The sequence below is a fragment of the Peromyscus eremicus genome, chromosome 14 (genome assembly GCF_949786415.1).
Source record: "Peromyscus eremicus chromosome 14, PerEre_H2_v1, whole genome shotgun sequence".
Lineage (NCBI taxonomy): Eukaryota > Metazoa > Chordata > Mammalia > Rodentia > Cricetidae > Peromyscus > Peromyscus eremicus.
In genome coordinates, this window is record NC_081430.1 from 45,777,809 (window position 1) to 45,803,082 (window position 25,274).

Here is a 25,274-nt window from a genome sequence, read left to right on the forward strand (position 1 = left end):
CTGGTGAATCATCTTCAGATTTGTGTATGTTGAAGTATGTTGAAGTATGTGATGTGTGAATATATATGTGTGCATGTGCATCTGTGTGTGTGTGTGTGTGTGTGCCCGCACACGCGCACATGGGTGTTTCCTTTCATTGGAAATGTACTTTCTTCTTGCCATTATTTGCTCTTCCTTTTTACCATGATATAGTTGAATAAATTGCAATCAAGAATATACCTGCAGTAACATATTGGAAAATAAATCTCACTGTAATTAGAGATGACAAACACATCATTAAGGAATTTTCATCTTATTTCATATGTGGGACTGATGCTCATAAATCACCAAGGAAATGGGGGCAGTCAGAGCACACTCTGTCATACAGGGTCTCAGCCTTTAACAAGCATGCTGAACTTCCTAAGCTCTGTTAGACTAGCAGGAGGAAATAATTCTCATACAATAACCAGGAGCAGCCTGTAGCTATGAGTGTCTCAGGCTTGGGCTTGGGTTGTTAGCCTTGGACTAGATGATCCAGAAGACTTTTAAAAATCCTTCAAGATGCACTGAAGATATAATCTTAAATATTTTTTAACCTGTCATAATTGCATCCTCTGTCCCTAGTACTTACTTGGCCCCCTAAGAAACTTGAGAATAGACAGAGATAAACTAATTTGTTTGTATTTTTTTACAAAGGGTCTTACTCTATAGCCTAGGCTCTGTGGTCATTTGCATGAGAACTCACTAAGCATTCCACCCCAGAATGTTTTCTAGATGCTTTCCAGACTGCTGATTCCCTCATTAATAGTTAAAATTGGATATACATTCATCATATATGAAATTCATGATGACAAGTCTATACAAAAGCTGCTCTGTTCCTACATGAGCCATGCTCTCCCACTTTCTGGAAACTATACCCTCCCATTTACCTTTCTTTATCAGAAGAGGAATTGAAAGTATTCAGGCAATCCACTTTTCTCAGAAAAAGTCAAAAGGATTTCTCATTTCTTGGAGGTACTCAGAAAGCTTTTGGTTCTAGTTAAGTTTAAATAAATATCACCCCTCCAAAAAACTCCTTTAAGCTAATTTTTTATCCAAGTTTAGTAATACACACACCTGTAGGCCCAGCACTCAGGAAGCTGAAGCAGGAAGCTGACAAGTTCAAGACCATCCTGAGCTGTAAAGAAAGTTCCGGATCTGTACCTCAAATCAATTAACAATTGGAAAGATAACTTTAAACCAAAATATATCTCTACGACCAACATCCTTCGATACACTAAACTGTTTATAAGTTTGTTTGCTTTCTGTAAAAATAGAATGGAAAACTAAGAAGTGGAGAGACAGATCATTATCTCAGACATCACATCAATATAAAAGAGGCTGCTATGTAAAATATCAGTGAGCTTGGGATTTTCTCAAAAAACCTTATTACTCAGCTCAAGACTGTTTCCGAGAGGAAATGTCAAGTCCCCTAACCTTAGAAGAGGCAATGATATTTTAAATGTCCCAAATTTTTTCTTTAGGTTACATTTTTATAACATTATTAACATAAAGGTCCCTCCCCCTCAATATAGTTCTACTTTTGTTTTGTTTTTTGTTTTTTGTTTTTTTGTTTTTTGAGACAGGGTTTCTCTGTGTAGCTTTGCGCCTCTCCTGGAACTCACTTGGTAGCCCAGGCTGGCTTCGAACTCACAGAGATCCGCCTGGCTCTGCCTCCCGAGTGCTGGGATTAAAGGCGTGCACCACCACCGCCTGGCCTAGTTCTACTTTTATATTAAGGAACTCAGGTTGAAATGTACCAGGAGGATGTGGTGATTCTGTGAGGATTGAAATAAAGCCTATTCTTAAAGCAAATAAAGAAAAAAAACATGCCCACTTATTCCATCCCACTGCCACTTGACAAAACCAGCAGGAGGCACCCACATGGTAAACTGACCTGGCCACAGTGTATGGTCTTTCACGTATCCACGTGTAAACATAATCATAGGGAAAGTTTAATTAACACTAGGCATTATACTCCCTGTAGTTTCAGTGACAAATCAGTAATGTATATAAATCATCTTCATCTTTCCAGGTCTACTTAATTCCCATAGGAAATCTTTAATTATACATTTGAGAAGTACGAAAGCAACAGAATGTGAAGAGGGCTCTAGGGGTGCAAGGGGGGCATGTTGAGAAGGAAAGAACACCCACAGGTAAACACCAGTCTCCTGATTTAGCAAAGTCGCATCCATGAGCTGTCCATTATCTATCTCGTCACTGTACAATCTTGAACACAGAAATGCCATCATCCATCTACAGAAGGGACCTCTCAAATTCAAGGGACACAACTCACTACCACTCCTTCATGCCATTCAGAAAATAATTACCATTGTCTAAGATGTAAACTGATGACAGAATACCTTGTGTATAATCACATTTAATATTAAATGATGGGATTGCATTTTCTGCCATTGTATTGCTTTTTACTCTTTCTAATTCTAGAACTACCAATATTGTTACTAATCTTATTAAAATGATCATGATTACAGATATGCCCTTCTTTTCATATTGTGTTAGAATACTGACACAGGTCAGAAAAATGGAAATGGCACCTGTAAGAAGGAAATAAGTTTACACCCGAGCACATAAGGAATTTGCAATCCTGGTGCACACTCTCTCTATAATCATTAATGCTATTTATCTACTCCTTATACTGAATCTTAAAATTTGCCATTTTTCTTCAAATTGTTCTCAAATCTGCATACCTTAAATCAAGTAAATGTTCAATTGAGGATAAAGAAAAATCATTTCAGCCCACTCAGTAGTTTTCCTTGTTTCTCAGTTGTTTTGTGTTTGAGAAGAGTTCTTATTCTCATGTTGCCATGATCTTTGAAAATCCAAGTACTAGGAGATTTTTGTTCATTCTTTAAAACCATCATACTGTAGTCCTGGCTGAACTAGAACTCACCATGTAGCCCAAGATAGCCTCAGAATCACGGTAATCCGGTAATCCTCCTGACTCAGGCTATCATGACTGTTTTGGTTTTTGTTTGTTTGCTTTTTAACTTTTTACTGTTCTTACAACTGTGGTGTTTATGTGTCAGAGAGAGAGAGAGATAGAAAGAGAGAGAAAGAAGAAGGAGGAGGAGGAGGAGGGGGAGGAGGAGGGAGGGGAAGAGAGAAGAGACAGAGACAGAGACATAGACAAAGCCAAAGAAAATCTTCTATTTTATGTTACATTGTTGTTTGTTTTGTTTGAGGGTTATTTGGTTTTGTTTTTTTTGAGATAGTGCCTCATCTTGTACTCCAAGCTGTCTTGCAACTCACTATGTAGCTTAAATTGCTCTTTAACTTTCTTATGGTGAACTTTCTGCCTCTGCATCCCTAGTGCTGGAGTTACAGACATGAGACACCATGCCTGGCTGGCCTGAGATTATCTCTATTAGGCACTAATTCCATCACGAAGAATCCACACTCATAACTGATTATCTCCCCAAGGATGGACACCAAAGTACCATCAATTTTCTAATTAAGGCTTCAACACAAAAATTGGGACTACAGGACACATTCGTTCCACAGCACTTACTGAAGAAAATATGGCAAAATGTTACAGTTAAAAGCATGTACAGCAGACAGTGTCATTGTGAACTAACTCTGAATATTGAACTTCTGGTGTAATAAATTCTAACTTGAGCTTTAGAAAATGAGTTAAGGAGTTCCTGTGTATTATGTCTAAAAGTGGAAATTTTTTGAGTGCCAAACATCTATAAGCCAAAGATGACATCATATAACATTTGGATCAGTTCCATAATCATTTCCAGGTTGAGATTTCTTGATACTTTTGAAAAATAATGTGAAGGGCCTAGTGAGTTTTGCCCAGTGGTTAAAAACACTTACTTGCTATTCTGGCAGAGGACTAGAGTTCAGTTCCCAGTACCAACACAGTATTTCATAGCTACCTGTAACTCCAGTTCTTGCCTGGTGATACATGTATACATGTGTAGATATTCACATATACACATAAAATAAAAATAAAAATAATATGAGATAATAAAATTGGATAGCCAATCTTTCTTTCTTTCTTTCTTTCTTTCTTTCTTTCTTTCTTTCTTTCTTTCTTTCTTTCTGTCTTTCTGTCTTTCTTCCTTCTTCCTTTCTTTTTTCTTCCTTCCTTTCTTTCTTTTTTCTCCAGAAAGGGTCTCACACTATGCTTAAGCTGGAATTCATTATGTAGTCCAGGATGGCCTTGAACTTGTACAATCTCTTGAGAGTTGTAATTATAATATGAACCCCCATGCCTGTCTAAATTATCAACTTTTAATGTTACTAAAAAAGTGCAATGACATAGTACCTGTCAACTCTTAATCACTGAAAAAGTATCCTATATGACTTACAGGAGGAAAGAAGTTTATTTCAACTCACCGTTTTAGAGGCTTCAGTCCATATTCAGCTCACCTATTGCTTTGAGGCCTGTAGTACCATGATGATGGGCAGTGTGTGGTAGACCAAAGCTGCACAGTGCTGTGGATATCGCTCTATATAAATAAAGCACTGATTGGCCAGTGACCAGGCAGGAAGTATAGGCAGGACAAGGAGAGAGGAGAATTGAGGAAGGAGGAAGGAAAGGGAGACTGGCTGGAGCCACCGCCAAGACAAGGAAGATGTAAAGTACCGGTAAGCCACGAGCCACGTGGCAAAGTAAAGATTAATAGAAATGGGCTGAATATAAGAGTGAGAGCTAGACAATGATAGGCCTGAGCTAATGGCCAAGCAGTTTAAATAATGTAAGAGTCTGTGTGTTTATTTTATAAGTGGGCTCTGGGACTGGCGGGACTTGGCGGTGGGAGCTGGAGAGAAATTCTCCAGCTACAGCACAGTTTCCAGTATCTAGGTAGCAAACACAGAAGGAAGGTGCTGAGGTCACAATATACCCTTCTAGAACACATCTCCAGTAACCTCCTGCCAGTAGGCCCCACCCCTTAAAGATTCCACCATTTCTCAGTAGTGCCACAGGCTTTGGAACAAGCCTTTAGCCTGTGAACTTTTAGAGAAGACTTCAGATCCAAACTCTGCAGATAAACATAGATCCCATGCAAGCATACATGTACACACAAACAGGTCTAACATCACTTTACTAAAGAAGCAGCACTTTTACCTGTAACTGTAAGGAATGATAGCACTTTGGGGTACATGTAACTAAGAAACAAGAACATTTTTTGCAGTGTGTCCGACTGAGTCTCAAACTTCTGGTGGTTCTCAGAATCTCAGAATGAGACCTTGTTTGGAATAAGGGTATTAGCAGATATCTGTGCAGTGGTAACTGGGGAAGAGATGATGCTTGATTAACATGAGGTATAAATTCTACAGTAGTATCTTTATAAAAATAAAAATAATAAAAAATATGAAAGGGAAACAGTATGAAGACAAAGCACAGAGCAGGGATTGGAGTGATTCAGCCACCAGCCAACAGTGCTTGGATGGAACCACCAGAAGCTGGAATAAGTAGAAAAAAGACACTTTCCTTTAGGTGGGGAATAGTGGGGTGCTTATGACCCATTCAATTAGGATTTTCAGAACACTCTTCATCTAAAACTTGAGGGAGTGATGGATGATATGTTTGAAAATACACATTTTCAATTAGTTGCTTTCAGTAGTCTGGGGGAGCTAATTTCTTATCTATAAAACATTCAAATTCTGTCTGTTTGTCTCTCTGTCTGTTTCTCTCTCTCTCTCTCTCTCTCTCTCTCTCTCTCTCTCTCTCTCTCTCTCTCACACACACACACACACACACACACACACACACACACACACACACCCCTATTGTCTTACTCTTCCTTTGTATAACTCTACCAAATTCATCCACTGTATCTTGTTTTGAAGGTTGGCTTTCAGCTTTGTTTAATACAAACTATAACATCTCTATTCAACTTTTCAGTAAAGGATGACAGAAAGCAAATCAGGTCATAAAAAATGTATGGGGTTATATCAATGCTTTCTGTTGCTATGATAAAGACCATGACCAAAGGTAACTCAAGGAGGAACTTCAGTTTACAGTTTATAGAACATCATAAAGAGAACTCAAGGCAGAAACCTGAAGACAGGAACTCGAGCAAAGACCATGGAAGAATGCTGTGTTAGTTAGGGTTTCTATTTCTTTGATGAAATACCATGACCATAAAGCAAGTTGGGGAGGAGAACATTTATTCAGCTTACACTTCCACATCGCTGTTCATTACTGAAGGAAGCCAGGACAAGAGTTCAAACAAAGCAGGAACCTGGAGGCAGGAGCTAATGCAAAAGCCATGGAGGGATGCTGCTTATTGGCTTGGCTTCTCCCGGCTACTTTCCTATAGAACCCAGGACTACCAGCCCAGGGATGGAACCATCCACCATGGGCTGGGCCCTTGCCCATTGATCTCTAATTGAGAAAATGCCTTAGAGCTGGAACTCATGAAGGCATTTCCTCAGCTGAGGCTTCTTCCTCTCTGATGATTCCAGCTTGTGCCAAGTTGACTCACAAAACCAGCCAGTACAAATGCTTACAGGTATGCTCATCACACCTTAACTCAGCTTGATCTTTGAAACAACCTGGGACCACCTGCCCAGGTGGGACATCCCACATAGTGGGCTGGGCCCTCCACAGAATCATTAATCAAGAAAATACTTCTACAGACTTGCCTACAGGCCAATCTGATAGAAGCATTTTTCTCAATTTGGCTCTCTTTTCCCAGATGACTGGAACGTGTGTCAAGCTGACAAAAAAAATAAATTAATTAAATTAAATTAAATTAAAACCTACCCAGCACAGGTCATTTGAAAGCTCCTATATGTGGATAAAAATTCAAAGTACAAAAACCTTATCTTGTGAAGTGCAGGGAGGGGGCAGAGGCTACAGTATGCATCAAGCAGTTTATGACGGGCTGTGCATAGGGCTTTTCATAGCCCCCCAGGGATGGTCTTTCTGGATATCTATTTTGAATAGGTTCATGACTCTGCTTCAGAACCTTGTCAAGTAAAGCACATTTGTAACACGTGGTGGATGCAACGTACATTATGTAATTTTAGCCTTTTAAACAGGAAGCAACTGTTTGAGGAAGTAGCCCTGAAATTGGTCCCAAACTTGTTATTAGAGCCGAGGAACTCTGTAATATCACAAAATAACAAAAGGATCCTTTGAGCTGGAGTGAACAGGCTTGATGTTGCAGCCCTGGAAGCTACCTCTAATTAGAAATAGAATAGCTCCAGGCTGGAAAGATTCATGCTTAATATATACACAGATTTATTTTTAAGCCCCCCATCCTCTTTTCCCTCTCCCTCCTCTCTCCTCCAGCGTTTGTTTCTCTAAATCTCTTTCTCTCGCTTACTCCCCCCAAACCTGCTGCTTTCTTTCTGCCCCTTCTTGTCTCCCTATTGTCTTCAGTTGACTTGTCCTTTCTCTTTCCTTCTTCTTGCATGTGGTTACTTCGCCAACAGAAAGGTTCAATAGGTTGTTATTTCTACCATTGATAAAGAAGCCAACTTAAGGCTGTCTCTTTGATGAATTTCACTAGGAATAGAAAAGTTCTGTGGTCCCAGCAGGAGTTTTTTTTTTTAGCAAGGTGCTGGCCAGGGATGCTGAGGCAAGATGGTATCTGTTCTAAAAAAAAAAAAAATCAGCAAGGTGTGAATATGTTAGTTAAAACAGAAGATCATGTAGCTAAACTTTCTGGATTTAAATCTTACTTCTTTAGTGTCCAGCTCTGTGAACCTTGATGTCTTATATAACTCTCCACTTAATTCTTAATGGATTATGATAAAGTAGCCATGTATAAAGATTATACAAGCATTAAGACAGTTATCACTGTGTTATAATTGGAACACCCAGTGTCCCCCAAAGTTCTTAAAGTAAAGTTTGCTTCCCAGTGTTCTTGTGAGGTGTTGGAATCTATAGGGAGGTCTCCAGGCCTTTGGAAGCATGTCCTAGGTTGTTCAGTGGACCACAGCCTAGTTTTTGTCTGTTTTGCTCTCTAGACATAAGGTAAGCACCCCTGCCTCTCCACAGGGCCTGAAGCAACAGAATTTCCAGATTGTTCTGGTCTCCAATAACTATTATAAATCAATGACCAGAAGCAACTTGAGGAAGGATAAGATTTTTTTGACCTGTAAGTCTAGGCCCCAGTTGACCATGGAGGGAATTTAGGGCAGGAACTTGAGGCAGAAATCAAGGAGGAAAGGTGCTGTTTGCTAGCTTGTTGATTGACTCTTCCATGGGAATAGTGCTACCCACAGTGGGCTGGGCCCTCCTACATGAATTCTCTATTCACCCCCAGTAGGCCAACCTACTCTAGGCAATTCCATTGTTTTTTTTTTTTTTTTTTTTTTTATCTTTCAGATGAATAAAGGCTGTGACAAGTTGACAATTGAGACTAACCAGGCCACAAACCATGATGTAAAAAAGGTTTTCCCTTTACATGTTGATTTTCTCAGATATTTGTTAGTAATAGAAAGCTGACTGGCACAAGTAAATAACAGACATGGAGCGATTGTTCAATAAATGTTAGTATGTTTCCAGATCTGGACAGAACCTTAGGATTTGTTTCTGCAATAGTCAATATTTTGGAACTAGAGAGCATAGATTCCAATTGACTAAAAAGATTCAGTTTTTCTTAATTGAAATATATTTATTATTTTGTTTGTATCAATGTTTGCCAGCATTTTTGTCTGTATACTGTATGCATAGAGTGCCCATGGAGGCCAGAAGATGGTGTCTGTTCCCCACGAACTGGAGTTACGGACTGTTACTATCCATCAAGTGTGTTCTGGGAAATGAACCCAGGTCCTCTGGAAGATTAGCTAATGTTCTGACCACTGAGCAATCTCACCAGCCCAAGATTCAGTTCCCAAATACAAGGCATAGGGGTTAGTGGTATGGCTCAGCAGTTAAGGTGTTTGATGTGCAAGTCTGAGGATCAGAGTATGCATCTCCAGAAAACCACACAAATACCAAGTGGGTATGTATGGTAGCCTGCCTGTGGTAGCCAGCCTTGGAAGATTAAAAAAAAAAAATGGGTTTTTCAAAGCAAGCTGCTAGCTAGACTAGCCATATCAGTGAACTTTGGATTCGATTGAGAGACCCTGACTCAATGAACCATGTGCAATAACAATAGAACAATAGAGGATGATTCTTGATATCGATCTTCGGCCTTCACATGCACAGGTACCAAAATATATGCCTCCCCACACATGAATACACACACACACACACACAAGCATAGGTACTTACACTCATGTGAAAAATGGAATAAGAAAAAGAATTTTTTAAGTAAAAATAAAGACAGGTATATTTGTGCACATTCTTTATTATAAGAAGAATTCAGTAATGCTTATTTGATTTTTAAGAACCAATTATATTTTACTTGGTGAGAATATAATACATACTTTTTCATTTTCTTTCTTATTAATCCAAACAATAGTATATCTATTTTTAGGTAACAAAACTTTACTGAAATACTCATGACAGCAACCATCTTGGGAAAAGTAAGTCACCTCTTTGAGGTCTAAAAGGTCTCAAAACAGGACAGGAAATATTTTAATGTGTGACTATGACTGGCCAGTTCACATCTGTGGCTAAAAACAACACTGAGGTTGGATTGACATCTGTCCTGTGCCGAGGACATAGAGCACTCTTGGCTACATTCTTGAGTATGCGAGGCTATTTCCCACTCATTCCTTGGTTTGAAGTTGGATTAAACTCTGATTTGAATAGTCTGCCAGCTGGATCCTTGGAATGCAGATGGCTTTTTCCAAGCCCCGTCGTGCTGGGACATCTGGCACAATTTCAATCAGGGTTGAAATATCCTGTTGGATTACAGTTCTTTTCATCATGATTCTGCTAGTTATTCCTACCAGAGTCTCCCCTCTCTTCTTGCAGCTACCCCATGTCAGCTTCCAACACACAGCAGGCTTTCTTACAGAGTCATTATCCTATTCTAGCCAGTGTGGTTTTTTGTTCAATAAGCAAAACTCCAGTGGGTGGATATGGAATCCTCCAAGACTTCCTCACAAATGACCTGTGCCAGTTATTTGATATCAAGTCTGAGTCCTAGGGGGCAGGCACTACGAACCATGCAAAAGCTGAAGTGCGTAACAATGTCTGAGTCTGATTTCAACACAGGTGCTGGCTGAATGCTAACAACTTGCAGTATGTTCTGTCTGACATGAAACTCTATGCAACATTTACCAACTTTGTCATGTTCTGCTTGAACATTTTCCTACTAATTCAATGTAGATCCCAGTGCAAAGCCCTTTGAAATTGACCACAGTGCACAGAGATTTCTATCTAATGTGTTCTTCTGTTACTCTCCCAGGAGACCTCCAGAAATGATGGTCTGTGACACCACTTGTCATTAACCTGTTAGCAATCTAAGCTGCCATCAGTCAGCAGCTAGTGTCAGGGGTCAAATCCAACTTTCTTTTAAAGAAATTTTTATGAATAACGACCAATCCTATTCACTTATTCATTGTCTGTAGCCACTTTCACAGAGTCATTTGGAGCTGAGGAGTTGCTTTGGAAAGTTGCAACAGACTTGAAAATATTAGTACATAATCTGTTATATAAATAATTTATTCTTAGGTTGTCTCATATAATGGGATTTCTTTATTTTTAGGATTGAATAGTATTGCATAGCGTACCTATGCTATTTTTAATGTTGTTTTTTTGAGATTATATAAGTACTGTGTTCATATAATTCCCATTCCTTTCTCTCTAATTTATACAATGTTCCTTCCAACTTCTTCTCAAATTCGTGACCTCGTCGAGGAAAAAAAAAAAGAAAAAACAAACAAACAAAAAAAAAACCCATCAGGGAACTTTTCCCTAAAGAGAATTATTACATAACCAATTTGTTAATCTTTGTCTATAATTTTCCAGTGTGTCCAGCCTCTATATTTTATACAGGTTTCTGATGGCCATCTTGAGAAATCCTTCATAAAAAGTATGTCTAAGACTACAGAGGAAAATAGGAAGGAAATAGGGGAAGGAGGAAGTCAAGAAGGCTACAAGGTAGGCAGACAGAGAAACAGGAAGGAAGGGAGGGATGGAAGAAAGGAGAAATAAAGGAAGGGAGAGAGGGAGGGAGAGAAAGAGGGAGGGAGGGAGAGAGGGAGGGAGGGAGGGAGGGAGGGAGGGAGGGAGGGAGGAAATGTAAAGGAATTAGGGACAACATTCCATGGCCAAACTTATAGTCATGTGTTTCTGCTTTCTTCTGGGTCCATCTGTGCACATTTTAGTGTATCCAGTTTTCACTTAAACATTAAGAACTCCCCATTGGCATGGAATCCTCCCAAGCAATGAATTCATATAGTTATGTGATTTTCTGTGAGTGTGTATGTGTGTGAGTGGTCATGTGTGTACATTTATGTGTTAAAGCAGGTTGAACATATATCATGGTACCCATGTGAAGGTCAGCAGACAACTTCGGGTGCCAGTTCTTGCCTCCCATCTTGTTTAAGGCAGGGTCTCTTTGTTGTGTGGTGCTGCCTGTGTCACACAAGCTAGCCAGCTTTGAGCATCCAGTGATTCTCCTGTCTCCATCTCCCCTTTCACCACAGGAACCCTGGGATTACAACACACACTGCTCTAGCCTGTTTTGTTTGTTTGTTTGTTTCTGTGATAAAATATCATGACTATGGGGATCCAGACTGACCCAAAACTTTTTCCAGAGGCCCTGATAAAAGGACAAAGAGAACCTTAGTTCTGTGTCCCTGACCAGAAATTGGCTTGGCAAGGTCAGTCTAGTGGTAGAAGCAGTGCCTCAATAGAGGCATAGTTGCAGTTTCCTGGGATCTGACTCTTTCCCACTGGGCAGTGGTTATCAGTCCTAAGGCAGTTGTATTTGAAGTACCCTGTGTACTATTTGCCAACATTGTCTGACTTAGCTCTCTGCTGATCTTGGCTGCTTCCCAACCCCTGCAAATGGTATAGAAGATGCTGTACTTCCTAACAAATTTGTTTGGCATAAGTCATCAGCTTATGTGAGATCTCTTGGTCCCAGATATTGCTTTTATCTTTTTATTTCTTATCTTCTTTATTACTCATCTCCAGTCCACCCATATGGCACTTTACAATTCTGGGCCCTTATTCCTGTTGGTTCAGATCTCATGATCAAATGCAACTTGGGGGAGGAAACAGTTCATTTGGACTACAGGTTGCAGTCCATTTTTAAAAGAGGCAAATCAAGTAAAGAGATTAAAGCAGAAACCACAGAGAGGCACTGCACACTGGCTTGTTCTCTCTGGTTTGCTCAGCTACCCTTCTTATACAGCTCATTCCTATCTGCCTAGGTATGATAACACCCACAGTGGACTACACCTTTCTCCATCAATTAGCAATTAATAAAATGCTTAACAGACATGGTCATAGACCAATCTGATCTGGTCAATTATTTATTTGCTGTTCCCATCTCCTAGGTCACTCTAGGTTTCTGACAAGGTGAAAGTTGAGGCTAATTATGATACATGTAGTATCAGAGCCAGTTTTACATGGGTCATGGAGATCTGAAATCAGGTCCTTATACTTGCATAGAAAACAGTTCAGCCAGTGAACGATCTACCAGAACCACTTCTATGTTTTGATAAAACTATGGAAGAAAGTTACATCAACATCAATCAGTAAAAACCACTGGAAAATCTGTTGTCTCTATACCAAAAAATAAAAATAAAATAAATTATACTTCAAAATTTTACTGTGTGAAGAAGACATTAAGTTTAAGGACAACAATTAAAAAAGCATCAGTACAGAAGTGTGAAATGCAGTCATTTAATTGAGAAGAATGTCATGTATTATCAGTAATTTTGGGGTGTTTGTGCTCTTGACAACTTTTCAAAATTTACAGTTTGTTATGAGTATTTTTCTCATTTCAAACACTGACTTTCACACCTATTTTTAAAATAATTCTTATATTATTTCTCTTTGAAAATCTACTTGTCAAAGTTTGTAGAAACTTCAGGACCATAAAAACTAGACCGACCCTAAATGAGTGATTCTTTTCAACCTTCTCAGTACTTATCACAAGGACTTGTCATTAACTGAAAAGGAAGATGTGTCTTCTAAAAGCCAGAGCAGTGGGTACTAATAAGGCTGAATCTTTTCATTATAATTAGGATGTTTTATAAGAGTGCAAAATATTTCAAAACCATATATCCTATGTATAAAAAACTGATAAAAAACATTACTGTAATTTTATTCATATTTACTACATATCACTTGTATTATAGAAAGAAAATCTATTTGATGAAACTATTCCAAATAAACTAAACATTTAAGTTCATCTTATAAATTAGTCAATATAAATTTACCATTTAATACCAAAGAGGAAAATTATATGTGAGGTCAGATAATCTCCAACAACAACTAACATTCACTGAATCTGTAATAAAAGTTTGCTCAAATTATGCTTACAATATTTTCAGTTTTAACTTTATACTTCCATTATATTTGTTCATTTCCAGAAGTCAACACAAGTGTCAGATAAATAAACATTCACACTAACCAAAATTATGGTACTTTTTCAAACTTGTCACTTCTTAAATAATCTTTCATTATACATATGTAACATTATTATTTAATTTTTAATAAGTGACACACTAGTTCATCTCCTTTTATGTTATAAATAGATAAATCCTATTCCCTTGGCACTTGTCTTAATTACATTTAATAGTCCATGTTATTGTATTAGTTTTAAAATTAATCTTTTGCTTTTATAAAAGGTCTTCAAAGCATTTTACTTTTAATGGAAAATGAAAAAGTCCATAATTTTAAACAGAAAGTAAATGAATTTTGAATGCTTTGTTGAACCAGTTTGGCTGTGGAGAATCTTGGTGGAGAGTCTTCATGAGTAGAGCCAAAGTTGAAGCCCAAAGTTTAGACTAAGTTATGTTCAGAGCTGCCACAGCTGGGATCCTGCCAGGTGAGCTAAGTAAGGAGTTTGGGCCTCCATGAGGGCAGGCACTGTCCAACCAGCAGTGCACCTGAATAGAAGAAGAGCATAAGAGAGGCCACCTGCTCTCTTCTGGGCATGGGCACACAACTGAGTTCCTGGTAGTCAGAACTCCAGGCTTCTGGCCCTTATACTCAGAAAAGTACACTAAACTCTTAGATTTCAGGCTCAGATTAAGAATGACACAGTTGACTTCCCTGATTCTGAGAGAGCTGCAGTTGGGTTGCACTACACTAGTAATATCAGCATCTCCACCTTTTAGATGGTCTGTCATGCCATCTCTCATCTTCCACTACAAAACATGAAAAATCTTATTCATTATCTATGTATCTATAATTCTGTCATCTATATCTGTCGTTTCTGTGGACTTACTCTCTGGAGTGCCCCTACTAATACAATGACCTGCACCCATCTGTACAGGGAAACAGCAAACAATTACCACTAATAATGAACACTAAGGGTATTTTTTTCATTATCTTAAGTATATCAATCAACAAGAAGTCTTTGCAGAAGCTACCCACTCTTGCCTGTCCATTATGTAATGTGTTAGAAACTGCACTATGTACAAACTAATCAGTATAAAGAATAGTTCTAGGAAATGATAATCTTTATTCCTCAGATTTGAAGAGCTAGAAAGCATTTTCTGGTTTGGCAATTAGAATACAATGTGTGTTATCAGGCTTGTCCACTAGAAAACATCTACCAGTATGAGCTCCCATCCATAGCCTATATAAAATATGAATAACTATGCATATATATATACACTATATATATTATATAAAATGGATCATACTACACACACTTGCGCACTTGAACACACACACACACACACACACACACACACACACACATACACACACACAGAGAGCCCATATTGTATTCTTTATTTGACTTACTAGAAGGATGGAATTCAATCAAGAGTTTTCCACTCTCTTGTCTAGCTGGCTTTTAAAATCAAGTCATCTTTTTTGCTTCAGCATTATGTTTCTTTACTTAACTGGCATGTTGTGTGGCAAGCTGCTGGACCTGTATCTAGCAATACTGGCTTACTGATCAGATATGGGAGGTACCTTTAGAAGGGGGTCATCAAGAAAGTCAGATCTCTGTAACTAAGACAGAGCCCATCAAGGCTGCAGCTAGAGATAGTGTACTAACTGAATTTCTTTCAAGGGGATGCCAACCCCTGTGTCTCCCACAATAGGACCCAATAAAAGACTTTTATCAAATGAGGAGGAAATGTGTTGGCAAAGATGTTCTCAAAAATATGGACAATAAAATCCCATGTCCCAATTTATAACATGCCTGCTTGGTTAAGCAAGGTCCTGTAGTGAAAGATTCAGATATAATTGTCAACTGACAAGATTTAAGGAAGTCTTTTTGATGTAAAGTAACAAATCCTTTCATAAGTGAAATGACTTGCATTTTCAACTCTTGCTTTCAATAATGGAAAACTACATACTATTGGGTTTCAAGTTTACCTTTTACAAGAAGATCTGAATGGCATTACTCTATCAAAAATCTTTCATATTTTTTCTAAGATTTGTGAGGCTAAGATTATTGAGTGATTTCATCTACAAATTTTGAAATAGGTTTTAAATGATCTGATATGTTAATATTCTTTAATACACATCAATTGTTTATTAAATCCTCATTTATTACTAAAATATTGCACAACCAACAGGGTCTTTTAAAAACTATTAAATGTTAAAATTTTAAAATGATATTTGTGATAAGCATGATGTTTAGATCAAATGTTTATTAATAATTGCAATGGTATATAAGACCAAACACTCCTCGCTCATGAGACCTCAATCCTAGACAAAAACCTACCAGCAACTAAGGAAAGCTGAAAGACGGGGAAAAAATTCTTTTCCATTGAAGAGCACAACAATTGTTTATCTAATACTAAATGGTCATCCCTGAAAACATGTACATCAAGTAACATTATACAGACTGTGCAGGTTGCTTTTATTTCTGTGTATGTGTGTATCTATGTACATGTATGTATGTGTATATATATACACACATATATATATATGCAACAATAAAAAAGAGGTTGTGAATTTGAGAACAAGCATTTGATGAGTTGGAAGGAAAAAATAAAAGGAAGTTATATTGGAACTATACTATTATCTAAAAAAGTTTTGAAGTTTTAGAGCTTTGTAATCACAGAATCTTCAAAGTATCCTAAATATTTTAATTTTACATGTTTTCCAGATTAATAAAACTTTAATGAATAAAAATAATACTTTAAGAAAATTTTCAGTTGAGAAATTGTAAAAATATGATTTAAGGGAAAATTACTAAAAATTAAAGGAAACAGATGTTCAAAAAGAAGTCCTTTATTTGAAACAAATTGTTGGAAGTGTGTGGTAATTTGGTTTGGTTCCATTGTGTTTATTTTAAGAAATAGTATAATAATTTTATTTTAAAATGTTAGTACAAGGATGGAGAGGTGGCTCAGCAATTCAGAGCACTTACTGCATTTTCAGGGAACCTGAGTTCATTTCCAGCACCCATGTCAGGCAGCTCACAACCTCTTATCCCTCCAGCTCCAGGGTGTCTAACACCCTCTTTCACCTCTGAAGATTCCTTATGGAACACATGGAGACACACATACACATAAGTTAAAATAAACATTTACAATATTAATACTTTGACAAAAACCTATTATCTTTTAATATATAAACTATATGTTTATATGTCTAGAGTGCTGGGGGAATCTAATAAAGGAACATGCAAAAGTTAAGTAAATATTCTTCCACTGATGCATATTCCCAGATCTTCAGGTAAAAATGATAAATTGTGAAGGTCAATTTTTATATATAAGAGGGTGTACAAGAATTTTTAATTTTTAAATAGAGGTATTAGAATGCCACTAAAGGATAGATTCATTATTATTTATCATCAGGTCTCATTAGACATCCTTTAGACAATAGGACTCCATGACATCTGACTTGTCCATCATTCTGTAGGTCAGGAGCAACCCTCAATGACCAATAATATGGGATTACCACCCAGTATCCCCTAGTCCAGCAATATTTATAGAATCATCACTAGCCAAGTTCCAGTATAGTTATAAACCTAGGCACAATCATGCATCAAGTTAATTTAATTGACAGGAATGGAGGGATGATCTAGTATGTTCAGACATGAATGAGTTTGTATCACCTCCCTTTTTAAGTGTTGATCTGTTTCACCTTGAATGAAGTTTGAAGTAAGCAAAATAATAGCTCTCTAGTGTGTCTGTAACCTAATCCCAGGGACCTGTGGTTGCATTTCAAGGGATTTCACAAGTGAAATTAAAATTATAGATTTTAAAATAGAAAGGTTATTCTGCATTATCCGAGTTGATCCCACCTAATCACAAGAGTCAGAAGCAGAAACCTTTCTCCCATTGGAAGCAGAGAGTTGCATCTGAAGAAATCAGAGAGATTACATAAGTTTGAGAGGGACTCGGTAAGTCATTTATGGTTCTGAGAAAACAGCAACTAAATGCAAAGACTAGAGAGAGGCTCCTGAACACAAAGGGCTTCTTCCAAATCACATTCAACAAGAAATGGGTGAACTCTGCCCTTCAGGTGAAAGGAACAAATTTCTACCAGCAACATTGATGACTTTGATTTAGATTATTCTCAAAAGACTCCTCTGAGGACCCAGCTAGTCAATCTTTGACTTTGGTTTTTTAAGACCCAGAACAGAGGTTCACAGTCACCCATACTTTGCCTGGATACCCCCAAAATGTGGCCTATGTACACATAAGCGTAAGTGACAAACAATAACAAATGTTCATGTAGTGGCTACCAGAAAAGGAACCCCCTATGACAGAATCATTGATTACACGCAAGTCTAACTTGGTAAAACAATGAGTTTTTATTGGAGTTACTAACAGGAGTATGGGTGGGCAATTACTTATAGGAGCAGGGATGCCTCAAATACAAGCTCCAGCATCACCCAAAAGCTCACCCCAACATGGGTATGACTCACGAAAGCTGCAGACCTGGAACTCTCAGTGCAGTTTGTAAGCAGCTCAATGGCCCAAGAAATTTCTCTTCAAACTCCACTGTTCAGAATCCCCTCCCCAACAGTTGTTTACTACTATTCGCTAGAGAGGAGCCTTTGAGAATTTTGCAAGTTTCTGATTGCTAAGACATCAGGTGTTTTATTCTTTACCTAATGTCACAAGACTTCCCATCTCTCCTGTAAGGACTATTTCCATCGGGAGGTGACTGAATTTAACAGTGACTCACTTAAATGATGATATAGTCAATGGGTATTTTGTTAAGTGCTAATTGCAGGTGGTAATGGCAAACACAATTGGTAATATAAAATCTGCAGAGGCCTGCACAACCAAGCTCCTGACTACCTCTTCAACTTTATCTTCTACATTATTCCTTCATTATTCTCTCACTCCTGTCTTCTTTCTGGGTATTGAACTCTGATGTTTCCTAGAATTCCCCAATCTATTCCCCCAATGTTGTTCAGCATTACTATTACCCTTGGTACACTGGGATATATCACCCTTACAATTTCAGGTGGTTGGCCCCTTCTCACATTAAACACCCTCTTCACTTCCAAGAGGAACTACCTTCTCTGTCTATAAGGCATTTCTTCTCTGCTGCATTATGAACTTCACAAAGAAGTGCCAATGCCTGCTTTGTGATACGTGACAAATGGAAACTTTACGATGATATCATTTATTGGTAAACATCTAGTCAGCAAATTTATAAAAACAGTGGGTTTTAATCTTGACCATCTTGGTCTCTAAGGAAAAAGGCCTTGGTAAGAGCCCATGGAGGAGACTGTAGCATGAGAAAGACTCCAACTGTTTGTTCTTCTATGTATATTTTTGCTTGGGAAAAGGAAAAAAAAAACTAATTTTACTATATATTCTGTCTTCACATATTTTGTGTTACTGTATCAGAACATCTGAGACTGAATAATATTATAAAAAGCAAAAATTTATGACTTGAGTTACAGAGACTGAAAAGGCCAAGATGGAGGGGCTGGTACCCAACACAGATCTTTCTGCATCAACCTTCTTGTTTTCCGTGGATGCCAGAAGAGAACATTGGTGAGAAAGAGAAAGACACTGAACTCACAGCCTGAAGTCTGCTATCATTGACATTAATCCTATGAGGGTGGAGCCCTAATGACCTAATGATCTCTTATTAGATACTGCCTCCCAGCGCTGTTGTATGTAGCATTAGGTTTCCATTACTGGGTTTTAGGGGAATATACTCAAACTCTATCATCATCTGTATGACTTCTTAGGCTTATAGAGCATTACTTCAGAGTAATCAATTGTTGTTGTTGTTATAATTTTTTTACTCTTCGTGGGGCCCGCCACCCAGCTCCCAAATAAATACATGGAATCTTATTATTACTTACAAATGCCCAGCCTTAAGTTTGGCTTCTTTCTAGCTAGCTTTTCTTAACTTAAATTAGCCTGTTTACCTTTTGCTATCTCTGTATATCTTTTCTTTACTTCTTTCTCTGTGTCCTGCTGGGTGGCCAGGTGGCTGGCCTCCAGTGTCCTCCTCCTTCTCCTCTTTCATGCTTAGGTTTACTCTTCCCAGATTTTTCCTCCCATTTATTTGCTCTGCCTACTAACCCTGCCTATCCTTTCCTCTGTTCTGCTATTGGCTGTTCAGTTCTTTATTGGACCAATTAGATGTTTAGACAGGCAAAGTAACACAGCTTCACAGAGTTAAACAAATGCAACATAAAAGAATGCAACACATCTTGGCATCATTAAACAAATATTCCACAGCATAAGCAAATGTTAAAATGTTAACACATTTTAAAACAATATTCCACAACAATCAATATTGGTTATTGTTTAAATTTCAAAATTGTCTCACAAAACTAAATATTTACACTCTATTTTTCAATAATTTCTTTTATATTTTGAGATTATAATATATCATTTCTCTCTTTCCTTTTCTCTCCCCAAACCCTTCCATATACCCCTCCTTGTTCTCTTTGAAATGAATGGCCCCCTTTTTAAAATTAATTGTTGTTATATGTATACAAATAGATCTACAAAATAGTGACTGTACTTAAGGCTCAGGGATCATTGCAGAAGAAGTGGAGGGAAGATTTTAAGAGCCAGATGATCAGGGAGTTTCCTGTGAGACTTTGTCTCCTAGGAATGTCAGAAGCTATACCCATAAAGTCTCACCATTGTGACTACATAAACATTAGCTGAATAAGGACAATAAACCCTTAGTAGATGGGAGAAAGACCAGGAGACCTCAACTGTAGACAAAGAACTATAGGCAACTAAGGAATACTGAGCACAAGGAGAAATATTCTTCCCCAGGGAAGAGCATGCCAATTAGTTATCCAGTACCATATAGTCAGCCCTGAAAACATACATATAAGTAACATTATATAGACTGAGAAGGTTATATTTAAGAATATATGTGTCTGAGCCCTACTTAATACATGGGTCATGACTGAGTTGCCATAGTGAATAGGCAATGAAGATGGGGGATGCTTTGCATTTTTTCTCATGATCAGAAAAAATATAAATGGTTCTTTGAAACTCAAGTAAAGAACCTGGATGTAAAGTGATCATGATATGATTTGTGTTGCTAAAGATTCAGAAGCAACTTTAAAATAACAAAGCTCTGTGGCTAGACACATGTTTTTACTACACTTCTTTTTCTTGGAAATTCCCCAGTTCGTTATTCAACCTTCGATCCTACTTTACACATAGCAACTTACATTTCTCTAGAGATGAAAATAACGAAAGTAAAAACTAAATCACAAACAGCAGATTATAAGTGCCTAAATTGCTGAGAGAGCTCCCTTAATGCTTTGCTCTTAATAATAATAATAAAGGAAACATCAAGTGGTAAACAACACAAAATTGTGTGTACGAGGGTTGTTCTGGCAAGCTTCATTCAACTCTATACAAGCTAAAGTCATCTGGGTGGAGGGAATCTCAATTCAGAAAATGTTCCCATAAGATCTAGCCTTAGGGCACAAGTCATTAGGACAATCTCTTTTTTGTTTTGTTTTCATTTCTTTGTGTTTTTCAAGACAAGGTTTCTCTGTGTAGCCCTAGCTCTCCTGGAACTCACCCTGTAGACCAGACTGGTCTCGAACTCAGAGATCTGCCTGCCTCTGCCTCTCAAATGCTGGGATTAAAGGTGTTTGCCCACCACTGCCCTATTTGGGACAATTTCTAAATTATTGATTGATGGGGGAGGGCCCAGCCAATTATATGTGGCACCATCCTGGTCTACTGGTTCTGGATTCTATAAGAGAGCAGACTGAGCAAGCCATGAAAAGCAGGCCAGTAAGCAGGACCCTGCCATGGCCTCTGCCTCCGGATTCCTGCTGTTTGAATTTCTGCCCTGACTTCCTTCAATGACGAACTGTTATATTGAAGTATAAGACAAATAAACCCCCTTCTTCTCCAAATTGTTTATGGTCATGTGTTGGAACACAGTCAAAAGAATGACATGGTGAACGATGCCTTTGGGAACTGTGAGAAGGTTCTAGGGGAAAAAGTCAGAGAGCCTTTTATCTCAGGTGCATTTTGTTCCCTGGATTTTGTGCCTCCTGTGTTAAACATTTACATTCAATTTATAAGGTGTGTTTATTCTTGCTGGATGTCAGAACACAGCTGTAGAACCTAATCTGGTCAGTGTAACCTGAATCTGGATAAGGCCTTCTTCCTTACTTTCATGATTTCCCAGATCTAATCTCTAGTACACTGCAGGCAATTGTATATAAATTATCTGTCCTGAGAAAGTTCTTGGAAAGGGCTGCTCTGTTAATATTTAGTATGTGTTTCCTGGTGTTTATTTACATGTTTTTCTGATTAAGTTTTCTGAACTCACACAACCTTCCTTGGATCATTGCTTGCTTTATTATGTTTGTATATAATAGTACACTGAAACTGAGGTAAAGATGTCTGCAAAATTACACTGTAGTGTGCCCCATTCTTTCAAGTTTTCAAATCCCAGTCTCACAGACAAATCTGCCTAGGTCAGCAAACGTTGACAGCCACGTTGTTTCTCACCACAATAGAAACTCCAGCTAAGACAAGGATTGGTCAACAATGAGTCAAATGCCCCAAAGCAATCTGAGTCTTGAGAATGTAGGAATTTTTAATCAAAAAGTCAACAGTTCTAACAATGACCAACGAGAACAATTTGAATTACAAAAGTTTTTTTTTCAATTATTTATAACTTGTTCCTTAGTTTATTATTGGGAATTTTAGTTTTATGTTTTTGGGGGTGGGCAGAGGATTATAATATAACATACTTTCCCTTTTCTCCCTCCTTATCCCTTATATACCCTTCCTTGTTCTCTTTCATATTCATGGCCTCTTTTTCATTAATTGCTACTGTATGCATATATGTGCATGCACATAAATATACATTCCTAAATATATCATGATCAGTCCATATAACGTCATGTGTATATATGTTTTCAGGACTAATCACATGATATTTTGATTCTCACTCTAGTAGACTAAATACATTTTGGCCTGACCTTTATCTAAATAGTATGATGGTATTTCCCAGTATTATAAACTAAAGAGGTATCAATAACTAAGCCTTGAAATTAGTGAGTGCTTTTTCCATTGTTTTTACAAAACAATTCCACTACAAACTCATGAATATATCTTCACTGACTCTAGTTGGAAAAATGTGCATTTTAAAAAATTTATTTGACCACACACACACAAAAAAAACCAAAAAACTATTTTTAGCTATGATGCACTGATATAGCACTGGTAGGAGTTTGCTATCACAACCATCAACTGTCCACCAAAACTACTATGAAATGTGTTGATAAAACTATGTTAAGTCTGTGACATTTGCGGCAATAGCAACACCACCCTGCAAGAGTCTCAGTTATGTCTTAGAATGGAGGGATATAATTATGGAGCATCTGAGATAAGGACTTTATACTCATGGAATTGAATAAACTGCTGACCTGATGACTATGAATTGGTTGGCATAGCATGAACATGATCTTGACAGAAGATACTTAACAGAAAATAACTGACCTGTTAGTCTTGATCACTAAACTGCCTGATTTCCTACAGCCATATTAATCAAGAGCAATAATTACTGGACCAATAACAAACATTGCAGGCATGTCCAATCTGTAGCCCATGGGTTGCTTGCATCACAACACAGCTATGAATGTTGCCCAGCATTTGCATACTGACAATATTGTGCCATGATGTAAAAATTTTGGACACTATTGACTACCCACTTATTTTTAATCTAACATTATTCTAAGTATCTCTTAATTCCATTTAATTTTTTTTCTTCCCAACTCCACCTGCTTCAAGAGATGAACCTTTTTTCATAGACTTCCAAGCTACTTCTGTCTTATTTGACACATATCAGCATGATTTTCTAAGCACCAAAGTTCCTTACTGACACACAACTTGTATCAGTCCCTATAAGATGACTGGAACTCAAAATGTAGTCCCAGATGTGCCTGTCTTAACAGTCTTGTGAGAAAGAAATATGAGGTAACAAACTCACACTGTCTTTTTAGGAAGTGAGCCACTCACCCCCCATTGCTCACTTTTATCTCATTCTATCTCAAATCTAAAATTAAATACTTAAAAGTATTCCTTCTGCTTATAATATCTTTTCTTTAACATAAAAAACAAAATCAAGAAAAGATGATAATTTAACTTTTGTTAATAATTTATTCCTTAAGAACTACTTGTTAATAATTTTAATAGATTTGTATTATATCAGTTTTAGTCTAGCCTTCCTGCTTGGCTTTGTGATCATGATGAATTCCGGTGTCACGTTAGCTTCAATTTTCTGAAGAGAAGCACAAGTGTTATTTGACTTTACATTTCATATGTGTTGACTCAGTGACTAAGAGTACTATGCTGGTCTTCCAGAGGACCTGGGCTCAGTTTCCAGCACCTACATGGTAGCTCCCAACCAGCCTTAACTCTTGTTTCAGAAAATCCAATGTCCTCCTCTGACTTCTTTTGGCACTGCACATAGGCTGTGCACATACATACATGCAGGCACACACACACACATAAAATAAAATAAATACTTTTTAGAAAGAACTTGATATCAGAAAATGTATTTAAAACACTAAACGGAAGAACCATTGTATGCTATATGCTCAATTGATTCCATACATGTTAAAGTTTTGTCTATGTGACTCACTGTTGATTCTCACACATTAAAGTATCTAGGAGCAAAAAAAAAAAAAAGGCAATCTGAATATTATAGGAAAAGGTAACTAAGTTCTAAAGTTTTGTAGTTTTCAGACATTATATCTTAATAATTGTAACAAGTATGTGCAAAGTAAACCTAAGAACCTGGATTGAACCACACACACACCCAGAGCCCACACTGAAACAAATAGCTGGACACAGTGACAGTTATTCTCTCAATGTTGAGGAGGCTGAGACAGAGAAGGAAGGATCCTGGAGGCTCTGTGGTCATCCAGTTTAGCCTGCTTAGAGACTTCCTGACCAATGAGAGACCTTGTCTCATAAAAAAGGGGGTGGTGGTGGCATCTGAGGAATGACAGCTTGTGAACACATATGTATTGTAAAAAAAAAAATCACACACACACACACACACACACACACACACACACAGAGTATGCAAGAAAAAGGAGATCAGAACTAAAGGAAGGCACACACCATGCGTAAATGTCACCTATTTCTCACAGTGCCTGTGAAGGAGCTCCAGAAATATAATCAGATACGCACTGTCACGTGTTTGCTCTGAACAGGCTCCCTGCCTGTCATTTTCTTCTCGACTGGATTTTCTCTCATGTTGTTTACTTATTTTGACATAAGCAGAAGCAATCTTGCAAGATAAATATTGTGCCATACAAACAGAAGGCTGTCAAATTTAAAGGGGGGGAAAAAAAAAGAAAGGCAAGACAAGACAGCTCTGAGGAATCCGAGCCCCCATCTCGGCAGCAGCTCTGAGAAAGAGGCAGCTTCTAGCCAAATTCCTCCCATAGTTCTCTGCACTCCCTTCCAGATTCGGCGGATTGCTTTCCTCATGGGGACTGAAAAGGAAGATCACATTCTGTATCGGGAGAGTGGTTAACATGCAGAGGCAATGCTGACAGACGTTTATTCATCTGCTGGCCGAGTTGTCTCAGCTGAGACACTGTTTAAGAACTGGGTTAAAATAACCAGGGTTACAAATAATAGGAGTGACTTTAATTATCATGGCTTCGAAGACTGACATACTGGAAAAGTTTTCATGGAAAAAGTTGGGGCCAGCAGTTGTGGGTACGTCCCACCTTAGATGTGAGACAAGAAAAAAATGGGGGAATGTCTAAACATGGAGCCACTGTTAT

General features: G+C 37.9%; 1 long non-coding RNA gene across 1 annotated transcript in view; it reads right to left on the reverse strand.

Moving 5' to 3' along the window:
- The window catches only part of LOC131924166 (uncharacterized), a 79,271-nt gene extending 74,416 nt beyond the window's left edge, over nt 1-4,855 (reverse strand). Inside the window, exon 1 of the long non-coding RNA XR_009382808.1 lies at nt 4,384-4,855. This is a non-coding gene — a long non-coding RNA (uncharacterized LOC131924166). The remainder of the gene's footprint in view (nt 1-4,383) is intronic.
- Nucleotides 4,856-25,274: the final 20,419 nt, after the last annotated feature.